Here is a 12,967-nt window from a genome sequence, read left to right as displayed (position 1 = left end):
TTATATATTTATACACTACAGAGAAACCCCTGGTAGTGCAAAATAACAAAAAACGTTCAAAGGTCCAACATACCAAAAGGTCATATCATATAACTCTTTAAGTTAAACATGTAAAACAATATTTTGAAAATCATCGGAGCTTCATGAGCATACAACAACAACTATCACATGTTGCATATATTGCAATGCCTTTGAAGGCAGAGTAATTCAAATCCAAATGCAAACTGTAAGCAAATGCATGGTAGAGGAAATACTAGTTTATTGTTAGTTTGCATGACGACAATAACAACACTACCATCGTAACCGGATGACAATTATAGGCACATAAGTAAATCAACATTTATTTAAGACAAATAGTGGGCCTTACTGCACATATAATTTTTTATCATATTAATATTCTGAACATTGTTTGTGTTATGTTTTTGCACAACTCCGGTAGCGATTGCCACGTGTTTCTTCATCCAATTAAAGTAGACTCGTGTTTCGCTGACCGTTCCAACCCATTATGCAATACAGATAGTCTAAGGCACATAAGGTTATCTGTTTATGCCGCTAAACGGGTACAGGGTAATAATTATATACTCTGTAAAATGTAAATCTGTCTGAGAATGTCGAGTTTCTAGTTGATCTTTTCGACCCCCTTGGGTGAATGCACAGCCATATAAATGCGTACAAATTTGAAAAATCTGTTGATTTAAGAGCTGATTGTAATGCTGATTAGATTCCTGTAGCCTGACTGGAGGGTATTTGTTATTTCTTGAAGTAATGAACAATGGTATAGAATGGCTTGTAAGGATTGAAGTCCCCTGACAATATTGAGCGGTCAACAGTCAAACTCTAGCTTCAAAAGAGTACTAGTTTCATCGCCTTTGCCTCTACATTCAACATATGAAAAACTATGTAATTACATTGACATGTTGTATGCTTTTGCTCGATACAATATGTCTAAACCAATACGACTACTAGTATATCCAGTTACTCACTCAATACGTGAGTAAACTAATTATTCACTAATCTCAAAATACAACAGCACAAACAGTTTAGGAATTGGCAATGTATTTGGTGAACATGTACACAGCAAAAGGCAGTATTCGGATGCTGGAAGATTGGTTATAGCGTCTGAGCACATCTGGATCGTTACCTTGGTCAATCGTGGCCACGTCCGTCTTAAGAGTCAGCAACATCAATAATGACTGGTATCTTAGAAAACATCATGAAACAACTGGAACGAAACTAAACATACGGTAAATCTTAAATCATAAAAGTAACAAATACGTTACTTACTTATGTTAGGCAGTCAAACAGTGGAATTCTGTAAATGAAAATAAATATGCATGTTAATAGAGCACAGGTAACAGGAAAATTAACCTGAAAATAGGGATGAGATGGGCGGGAAATATTATCTAATTTATAACTTCGCTTTCAGACATTTCAAAATAACTTCTTATTTTACCAAATACAAAACCTCGAGTACGAAAACAAAATCGTTTCCCCATATACCCACAAAAACACGAGGAAATCATGCTACTAGTGTCCCGCCAAACTAATCCACCTAAGTACTGAAGTACTACTAGTACTTCAACCAATCTCCTGAAATCAATAAAGTTTATATTTTTCAAAACGTGAATAATTGTATTTAGTCTCATTTCCCTGACCTACACCTTTCAGTTATACCCTTTGAGAAAAATGACAACCATTAGACATCGCTAGCAGCCGACGGTGTAGTAATGCGGAAACCAACACAAACTGTTATGATGTATGGCCTGCTATGAATTAAATATTTTAGGAAATGCTAAGAGTTTACATATTAACTGTTATTATATGACCAAAACATTTTTAAAGTACTTCTCATTATATTGCGTCCTTCAACATATCTAGGAGCAAAGGGAAAAACGAATTGAATTTAGAGTAAAGAACCGTTTGGATTCAAAAATACATCAAATGGGAAATAGCAGCCGTGTTAGGTTGGGACTGTGCAATGGCAACAGGGGTTAAACTAAAAATAACTTCTAGTTGTGGTGAAAACGATGGGCAAGTAGATAAGTGTTTTGCAATGAAACTACACAATGGTCAAATAAAATACACAAACCACAAGATCATCAAAATATCTGTATCCAAAAATGCTGGGTCAGCTGTCCTGAACATGATTCATCTTTATAACTGCTCTAATCAGAAGAGTGTCTCTTAAATGGACCTACAGTTGTGAACTGCCAAATATAGTCAAATAGTATTCGCATTGATGCTGACCAGACGCAAATTCAACATAATCATGTAATGAAATTTTCATATTTTAAAAATGTCTTTAAATTAGCAGTGATACAATTTCCTCATTCTACCGTGATGCTTTTATGAGGAAAAAAACGAATAATTATGCTCTTATTATATTGGGTAAGCAATACTTGCTGTTGGCTAAGACTGTTACGCCGCGCGGGAAAGTTCCAATACAGCAGACGGTATTGTAGCAGATGCAAGGGTGACAAGGACTAAACGAGATCTTTATCAATTCATGTTTTGAGGTGGAATTGTATGGCCGGCTTCCTATAACAATAGTACAAGACAAACTTAACAAGATGACTGTGATAGAATGATACAAACTATTAAATACATTTGGGTGTACTTCGGGACTGCTTTGGATGATTGAACACGATATATTTCACGGTAATTTGTGTGTTGTGATATTATTAAGTGGGTTGTTGTTTCAAAAAGGGAAAGACATCGATGTAAACTCTGTTGGAAGATTCGAGAGGTCTGGCAATAAATGCGTTGCGATATCAATACATTGATGTCCTTCAAACTGTAAATGTACTAGCTAAGTCATGTAGAAGTATGTTGTTCTAGTTTTTCTACATGGACATTTTCGTTTATTCAAACAGTAAGTACAAAACATATACATACAAATTAACATTTACACGTAGATATATGATATAAATAGTATTTTTTATTTTCTAATATAAATAATTTGGTGGATTTTATGAGCGTTAAAACTTAACATGTATGGTCTTATACATTGTCGCGGACCCAAACCGCATCTTGTACCAATAAACGGTCCTCTTATATTAGGACATATTCACAGTCATACAATATAACACTATATTGTATCATAGTACAATACAAAAAGAACAAACTGCTATTTTACTAACCATTCTAAGTAATTTACCTGCATGTGTTTTGTTTTGATCTTATCTTGAATGATAAAACTTTATTTGATCCTAAAATGTTTTATACTGTATCGCTTTAAACGCTGATAAATATCCAAGATTTCAAAATCTAAAATAATAAATAAATAAATAAATAAATAAATAAATAGATAGACACGGAACAATATCATAATATGTCGTAGTATGTTATGTTCTAAAATAATGTCTCTAGCCTAGCTTTTTTTATCAGCGTTTGTAATGGTTGATAACGTAGGTAATTCAGTTTGATGTTTGTTTAATAAGTCCAGGTATCATTGAATAGATGAATGAGAACTAATGTTGGAGTTGCGATAACCTGTGTCAATTGTTTTCTGACAGTAATGTTTCAAGTCATTTGTTGCGTTATTAAAACCTACATTGACCGATTGGTGTGCAAATGTATGCTAGTCGCTGGAACCTGACATTAAAATTGTGCACACTTAAACAAAATATATGTAACTGTTTTCTTACATAAAACAAGTTGAATTTGTCCACACCATATCACCATTACAGCATAGCTTATCAGCAATGTTTGGAAAAAAACACCCACAACTGCTTTAAAATTAATCGCGAACAACTGAAGTAGTAATATTTAATATGTTTTAATGCACGGCCTTGTATTGTAATCCAAATCGCGTTACGACTTTGAAGGCGAGTTTGATACATGTCAACACATTTCCCTAAAGAGCTGCAGGCTTTCAATAAGTTAGGCGTGCAGCTTTAAATGATTTGCAATATATGCATTTCGGGTCGGAAAACAGTTTTCGTTCAATAGTTGTTATTTGCCAGTGTTTTTATGAGTCTCTTCAAGAGCTTAAAGATATTAAATGAACATTATGATTGATGATTATGACCGAATACTGCTTTATTTCAGGAAACGCATCCTCTGCCATTATTAGAGCTACATAGTAGTTTGTTTTTTAGTATTATGACTCTTAGTACATACTTTCCGACCTCAGTAAATTGCAAAATAAATATAAACGAAAAACTACTTCAAACGGGCTGATATAAACAGAAGAAGCATATCTAATAAAAAGAAATTTGTATTTGTTTTTAATTTGCGTGGTCCAGTTCAATTAAAAAAGAAAAGAAAAATCATAATTGCCATTCATTCCGATCTCATTCTAGCTATTTTTTCTGTTAGAACGCCGAATTAAAGGTTCTTTATAATAAACAATCTTATAATGGTCAACACAATCCGACGGGTTATACTTTAAATCGTATGCTTGTGTTCATCATGCATGCGTACCATACAATATGAATGGATATGAAAATAATATACGATTCAACTTTGAATAACAATGTTTCGAATCATTGCCGCACCTAAAGAAATAAACAAAACCAAGATGTGACCAGATAAGAATGATTTAGAACATGATCATTATATAATAGTTATTTATTCTGTTTCACAAATCTACAGTTTTTACAATCTTGTTTATACATGTGCATACATAATACAGCTTTTTGATTCAACGCCTTAATGATTTTTAAATGATATTGAGAATGTAGACTGCCTTTTCCAAGAAGCTTGCTTTCAGAAAGAAAACAGCAGAAAAGGCAACAACCAAAACACAGATATTAAATCATGTTAGCAATAAAAAGACATCGTAAACATTTCTTCAGCTGCGCGTCCATGGCCAATCAAGCAGTCGGACATCTAGCGATAGTATTCTTTAATGCAAAAACAGTTCCAAAATTGGCAACGAGAACCGAGAAAAATAGATCTGATACAATGTTACTTTCTACTTTTAGGGCGATTTCTTTCCTAGACAATTTGTCTGGTCGTAATATCATTTTTTTGTATTACGTATATATATATGCACCAGATAACGGCTCCTAAACATGTTTAAATGAGAATAGCCCTGGCTTACGAGAGTAGATCGTTGAGTGACATATCTTCCACTGAATCTCTCGTAGATTTATTTTCCTTCGAGATAGCTGTCCAACGCTTGAAATTGAAAATCTAAACCGACATAAGAAAAACAAAATGAACATATTACATCTCCAGAAATACAGGAATGGCAAGTATTTATTGTGATGCAAATAGTATACTGTGATTTACGTAAACAAGAAATAGACATCAAATGACATAATGCATTGCAAAGCCATGTTCTATAGAATTGTAGTTTTTGACATGGACAAAGAAAAATATTTGCATGAAAGAATTGAAAATCAATTTATTCGAATCATAACACTGTAGATATTTTAGTGACAAGCCAAGTAGCCCAACTGAGAGAAAATGAGAGACACACAGCATCACCACAGTGACGGATACAAGCACTCGTTCAGCTCAACAGCCACAGTTATGTGCCTTACTGTACATATGATTATTGCCACTGTGACATGTTAATATCATTGACAGTCTTCAATAATTATCAAAGGTTATTGTAAACACAACACAACACAAGGCATACAATACTGGGAATTACAATACATTCAACACTTAAAAGGCCCGGTCACACAGCAAGAACTTTGCTGGAGCGTTCCTGGAGCGGTGAAAAAAATTCATCACCGCTCGTTACCGTTTACCAGAAGTTGGCCCCCGTTAAGGCAACGCCGTATACGCTCGGCCATCGCTGATGGTCCCTCCTACCGCTCCGAAAGTTTTGAGCTGCACAAAATATTGCGAGCGGTGAGGAGCGGGCAATTTTCCGCTCCGGCAAAGTTCACCACCGCTCCAACAACGCCCAGTCAAAGTTTGGCACCGCTAGACGCAAGTTCGTGGACGCATGGGTCCGCTATGCCATCGCAGAAATCTTGAACGCTGGACCACCGCTGCTTCGCCAGCTTTGCCCGGGCGGTGATTAAACGTTGCACAAACTTTAGTGGAGCGGTTGTAAGCGTTTTACGAGCGGACACGGGATTGCTGGAACGGTGTCGGGCGATGAAGCAGCGATCCATTGCGGTGATGAACTTTGGTTTGGCGTTGGTATGGAGGTATCGGAGCGGGACCAGAATTTGGCTATAAATACGGGGAGAAATGGACCAGGAGCCCATTTGGAATCGAGCTGCCGTTGAGTGCAGACCTCATTTACATCGAATTTGCTCAAAGTTACAGTAAAACTGTACTACCATGGATGCTGAGAGACTTGCTATGATTGGTGCACTAGTCCAGCAGCAGAATCAGAACCTCCTCAGATTGCAACAAGCTGTTGACAGAAGGAGAAGAAAGAGAAGAAGGAGTTGTGTGGGTCAGACAGTGGATACTGAGAAGGCCTGAACATGGACTGTATGACAAGCTGATGGTGGAGCTGAGGAATGAGGATCCACGAGCCTTCCAGCACTTCATGAGGATGCCACCAGCAATGTTTGATGAAGTTGTACAGAGGCTGACCCCCAGATTGACCAAGCAAGACACCAATTACCGAGCAAGCCTGGAACCTGGTCTCAAAATGGCAATCACCCTACGGCACCTGGCTTCTGGTAACACCTACAGAAACATGCAATACGCCTGGAGGGTTCCCCACAACACCATCAGTGTGGTAGTCAGAGAAGTTGTAAAGGCCATCATTGAGGAGTACACAGATGAACTCTTGTTTTGCCCAACAACTAACAAGGATGGAGAGACCTGGCTGACCAATGGTCCCAGAGATGGAACTTTCCCCACACAGTTGGTGCCATTGATGGCAAGCACGTGGCCTGTAAAGCTCCTCGTAACTCTGGCTCAGAATTCTACAACTACAAAGGCTTTTACAGCGTGATCCTGTTTGCCATGGTGGATGCTGACTACAAGTTCACCTACATTGACCTATCAGGCGATGGCTTATCCTCAGATGCTCAGATCTACAATCTATCAGAACTTCTATCAAAGCGATCCGTTCAGCTCCGTAGTCAAAAGCGGTATGCCGCTAAACCAACTTTAAACCCCCGCCGAGCCAACGCCCGCATGCACAGAACGCCGCTCTATCAACGCTCGCGTCACCGCTAAACCAACGCTCGCTACCGTTAAGCCAACGCTATAGCAACGCCGGCTTCAGCGGTGCACCGCTAAGTCAACGCCCGTGTTTTCGATTTTTTCCCCATTTTTGTGCGCGGTGACGAGCGTTGTCGAAATTCGGTCCCCTCTCCCTACCGTTCAAGGAACGCTCCAACAAAGTTCGGGCGGTGTGACCGGGCCTTTTAAATAAGTGATTTTTCTACTCGGCAATCACATGACGATTGATTCTAATTTTAGCATCAGAATCGCATTGTTTATTTGGTTGAAACCTAATGTTGTTTGGTTGAAAATATTTTTAATAAATAAGAATAATTAATATACCCATTTCCTTATCACAAACAGATAACACAGGGGTACGAACAAATATCATTCAATCAGCTTAATTAGTTTACTTCTAAGTGCGTGTCAATTCTTGAATTAAGATTTCAATGTGCAAATTGAAACAAACGTAGTCTAAACTGTTTAGTATTTCCAACCGAGCTATTTGTTTCAAAACACGTATCAGAACAAACATAATAAGGGATTCGATATTCACCCTTACGATAGGTTTGTGGACCATTATACGTCGATTCCTTTGTAAATGTGGCAAATATGTGTCTAATGGATATTGATCACATATGCAATACGAATCGAAACTGTTTTAAAATGCATCAAATGTATTTAATGTGGCACTTAAATCTACAGTCAGGTTGACACAACCATTACCAGTGGCGGCTCTACAGGGGAGGGGGGGGGGGCAGAGGGCCCGTGCCCCCTCCCCAGCGGGTCGGCAAGTAATGTTTTTTTGGGCACATCTTTGTTGATTTAACTGTAAAAAGAAGTTGTTTTGTCACGATTTAAATTTTATACATGTATAAGCATTTGAGCAAATAAACAATTGAACCTGATTATCGAGTATAGTATAGTATACGAAACGAAAAAGTCTCTTAAAAATGACATCGGGGCCCATACATTCGATAAAAAAATCGGCGCCGCATTTTACACAGACAGCTGATCAACAGTAGACAAATATGGCTGCAGTTATACGCGTAACTGTTTTCGGAATATATCATATACCAGAAATACAAGTTGTTTTGAACTGTTAACATGTGCACATTATATGTTCGTCATTGCTTTTAATAATGTCATTGTGTGTCAACAAGATATGTGTGTGCATGACGTGCATTTAACAAAAGTTGAAATTCCAAACGTTTCCGCCTTGAAACCTTCCATTTCGGCCTTTATTATCGTCTAGTTCTCGGAATTATTCTAGAGCCTTTGTATATCAAAACATAATAATTTATTTGAAACCCTTTTTGGAATTTGTTGTTTTTACTTCAGTTAAATTAAATAACAATGACATCCGAGGTACCAACAGTATCGTTGAATGCAATCAATAAACTGTAGGTTTATTTAGCATTTATTCTACTGCATATATATATATATATATATATATGTGTGTGTCTCAGGTGGGCGAGTGGGTAACGACTTAGCCTGTTAATCCGCCGTCCTTGATTCGATTCCCCAAAACGGCTAGATATCTTTGTTGTTTTTTGAAAGGTTTATCTTAGATGAGTGAATGCTATCTTTTTAATTCAATTGTTCTGCAATACATCATTGACAGTGAAGACAAATGTTAATTCCATGTCATTATATGATTAAAATAATGCATTCAAAAAAAATTTGATATGTTTATAAATAGTTTCCCCCCCCCATTTAGAAAGTCCTGGATCCGCCACTTATTACCTTTGGCCGACGGACACTAATATGTACTACGTATAAGGGTTCTGCACGTTTTATGACAAACACGCTTTTTAATGAAAAAGAATAAAATTCGAACAAAAATGAAAAGCTAAAAAAATAGATTTGTTTAATCGAAAGTACGTTTCACAAAAGTTTTGATCGTGTAAACTCAGAAACAATTGCTGAATATAATGACTTATGAGCTTGGTTTAATGTATTTAGACCTGTATAGCAGGACTGGAGAGCGTTTTTTTCAGACGCAATTAACAAAAGCATGAAGAATCAAATTTAGTTTAAATGTTTAGGGAATTTCTAAAGTGCCAAAAATGGGTTTTAAAAAATCAACACACAAACTCTTAAAAAACAACAGTTTTATGTTCTCCTTCAAGGAGATTGTCTGATTGAAAACTAAAGAATGCGTGAGACTAAGGTCCTCAAACTTAATTGGGAGGTTCGTCTTGACATGCAAATAACTGCTTATGAGGTCAATAGATCAAAGGTCACGGTCGTGATGTTAAACTCCAAAACGTCTGTCAGTTTGATAACTTAAGAATACTTTGTCCTAAGGTCCAAGGGTTTTCAAACTTGGTGTGGAGGAAGGTTATGACCTACAGTGTACCATATTGATGTGTGGTCAGTAAGTGAAAGGTCACGTTCACAGTGACCTTGAAAATAAGCTTCTTGACTGAATGATTAAAATAATATAATTTAGCCTACGGTCCTCAATCTCGGTAGGGGAGTTTATCATGAAAAGCAAATGATGCATATATTAATTTTGAGGTCAGTAGCTCAAAAGTCGCGTTCGTGGTAACCTTGAACACAGGAGATTTGTCTGATTGGTAACTAGAGTATGCTTGGTCCTGCGGTCCTCATACGTCGCTGATAGGTTGTTCACGCCCATGAGATTGCCCATATTGATATGGAGGTCAAAAGAACAAAAGTCAATGTCACAGTGGCTTTGAACACAAAAACGAAGCATAATCAATATAATGAAAATGCTTGAACATACGGTCCTAAAACTTGGTAAGGAGAGATGGGCATTATATCACTATTGTTGGCCCCTTTGATTATAGGTCAAGGTCATAATATTGAACATAGTCCCGGTTATCTTACAGCATGGGGATTTAAATAAATACGATGATTAATATCTAAATTGTTTAGTTTTGATGTTGCAAGAATATTACCATTGTCTTAGTGTTTTAACGAACATATTGTCTACCACTTCAATTAAACTTTCTGTTTATCTGTATAACTCTCCAGCATTCTTAACTTATATTTAATATTCAGTGCTCTATATGATACAATTCAACGCGTTTGATAGTAAAATAACCGTAATTAAACCACCATTTACATATTAGTTTATTTGATTTATGTTTATAAATCGAAAGATATTTGATAATCCTTACAAAATATCACATAGTTCGAACAAACAACATTAGGGATGGGAATGCGTCCGAGACACAAGATCAAAATGGATTTAAACATTTTTGTGTCTCCATGTTGTTGATACTATGTTTGAATGCGTATTTTATGTTTTTGTTTATCAATTGAATAAACGCTTTATAGTTAAAGCATGTTTGTTTATTATGAAGATGGGAAACGTACTATTCGGTCTTGCCTTTAATAAATACTCATATATGTTACGGAGTTTTCCAAAAGTTATGCATTATATATGTGTGTATATTGTTTATATAATAATGGGATAATCGAGTGCTATTTATCTATCATTGATTCCTTCACATTCACAAACATTTTGCACAACTGACAATCAACCTTGTTTTGTTTTATTTCAGACATAAAGACACGAGTCACAGACAGGGCCTTCTTAGGTGAGCAATCAGAAAATATGACTAGCTATATGTTTGCGGCCCAATATCGTATGACAATACGTGCTATTAAGCATGGAGAAAAAATGATTGTTTCAGTGTATGATCGTGCTATATTTCACTGAGTGAGCACCAAAAGCTATTTTTACACTCGTAGCCACGAGTGGAATATTTACTTTTGGTTATCACGAGGTGAGATATACTGCATTTTTACACTGAAATGTTTTGTTGTTTTTTCATTCTATTATATGCCTGAAAAGAATATCAAATGACAGTCAATGGTCGTTTTACAGAAACAGGCACAAAAAATGAATGCGAACGTAAATTAATTTCGTAAGTGACGTCATTGAATGTTTGTCCATGCCCTGGTGGCGTGTGATTTGGAATTAAGAGAGGCCCTAAATGTCCTAAATGTTCGAAACAGTGAAAAATATCAAAATGTTATTTAACTGTTTGAAACAGTGAGCTATCGTTTTTATTTAAGTAATTAATATCCGTAACGAACTGGAAAGCATATAATAGACATTAGGTTTTTCTTATTGGCACAAACTACAGTGGTGCATTATTTGAATGACGTATTGCCGACATTAAATAGACAAGTGCATTTTGATATATTAAGTTGTATAGGTAAACAATGACACGTGTCAACGATTTAATTTTCATTAACCACGTGTTCTTTTTTGAACAAAGCATCGAAACCAACACATGTAATTGCCCTTATATTTTACTTATTATTTCCATTAGCTCCATTAACCGTTATTGCCACTCTCCATGTCTCTCCATTTTATGCTGTTAAGTACTCTACACAGGTAGTAAAACCATCAAATGTACAATCCTGAGTTTGCTGTTAGCAAAACGTTTACAATGACTATTTCAGGACATGAAAGGTTTTTATGTTCAGAATTTCAGCTTTCCAAAAAGAGTGCGAGTTATTTGGACCCTATTTAGCTGGTGTTGCTTCAAACAAGCTGTAACCAAATCGTTACAAATGTTGTCCGGGCCAAGAGCTCCAGTTTTTATTTAGAACACACTTGTGAAGAGCTTTTACAGGAGCAGTTGGTAGTTTGAAAAAAATATTTCAATATATTTTTACCGAATATTTTTACTGTAGATATGTAAGTTATGTTTGATGTAGATATGTAGGTCATGTTTGATATAGATATGTAGGTCATGTTTGATGTAGATATGTAGGTCATGTTTGATGTAGATATATAGGTCATGTTTGATGTAGATATGTAGGTCATGTTCCCTATTACTTGCTGACTTTTCGTCTGATGATTATTGTGTTGCAACCTTTTTTATGTATATTCATGTTTCCTGAGATTTTAAAAACACATTATAATATAACGGTATCCATGCCAACAACAGTCCATTAGATTGACACGTCCTTCTCCGGCGATGCATTTTCTGCGCTTTCAAATATTATATTGATCGGACAGAAGTTTTCCAGGAACAATGCGACATCTAGAATTAATAATCAAAATGCTTTTTGGACAAGTTTCTAAGATTTCGCAACATGAAAACATGGTCCCAATTCTTCGAGCTCTGTCATGACCATAGTAACATAGGCGCATGCTTCGTACAGTATTTTTTGGGTTAATGTTCTGCAATACACCCATTCAGGAAGTTTTTATGAGAAAGAGGTTTCTAAATAACATTATAAATAGATGCAGATATATTGCTAAGTTGAATGAGCCATGTATAACGTCACAAAAACGCATTAAACTTTGTTGGATTGTCGATTGACCTAACCTTGCCCCAATTTCTCGAAACTTCTTAAGTCCCTTATAACAGGATTAAGCTAAGCTCACTATATTTGTTTTTGAATAATTTGAATAATATGTATTTCTTAAAGGGTTTTTATACTTAGTAAGGAATTATTTTTATGAAAATCACAATAAAATATTTTTCATTTATCAAAATTCAATTTTGTATGTGTAAGTATGTATTTCGGCTAATTGAAATAAGCTATTTAACCATGTTAAGCTTAAGAAGTTTCGGGAAATCGGGGCCTTGTGTTGTTGCAACTGGCTTGTTCGTCTTCAAAAGTAAACATAAACATCTTGACGTACAAGTATTTGGTTCTCAGAATATCAGACGAAAACTCGAGGAAAGCATTTGTTTATATCAAACATGATTTTTCTTCAACCGACACGCAATTTCGAACTACATTACCAACTTTCCGAATACTCAAAATGTACTGTCAACAGTTATGTTTCAGATTTACCAATGGGATTAGAAATGTCTTTACCGCTCTTGGCAGGCTGATTTACACTAGCTTACGTGATTTATTTAGACATGTCTGT

The 12,967-nt window shown here is 36.1% G+C and overlaps 1 protein-coding gene across 3 annotated transcripts in view; it reads left to right on the top strand.

The window, feature by feature from the left end:
- Positions 1–12,967, top strand: part of LOC128237482 (5-hydroxytryptamine receptor 1D-like) — a 267,463-nt gene that overhangs the window by 117,205 nt on the left and 137,291 nt on the right. For 2 of the 3 annotated variants that reach the window (XM_052953092.1, XM_052953161.1), the window contains exon 2: positions 10,629–10,664. The gene's annotated coding sequence lies outside the window, so the exon portion shown is untranslated. Of the gene's footprint in view, positions 1–2,528; positions 2,659–10,628; positions 10,665–12,967 lie in introns of those variants that run through there. The other variant, XM_052953224.1, reaches the window with a different exon arrangement.

The sequence above is a fragment of the Mya arenaria genome, chromosome 1 (assembly GCF_026914265.1).
Source record: "Mya arenaria isolate MELC-2E11 chromosome 1, ASM2691426v1".
Lineage (NCBI taxonomy): Eukaryota > Metazoa > Mollusca > Bivalvia > Myida > Myidae > Mya > Mya arenaria.
Note: the sequence above shows the minus strand (reverse complement) of the source record. Positions and strands in the feature narration are given on the sequence as shown.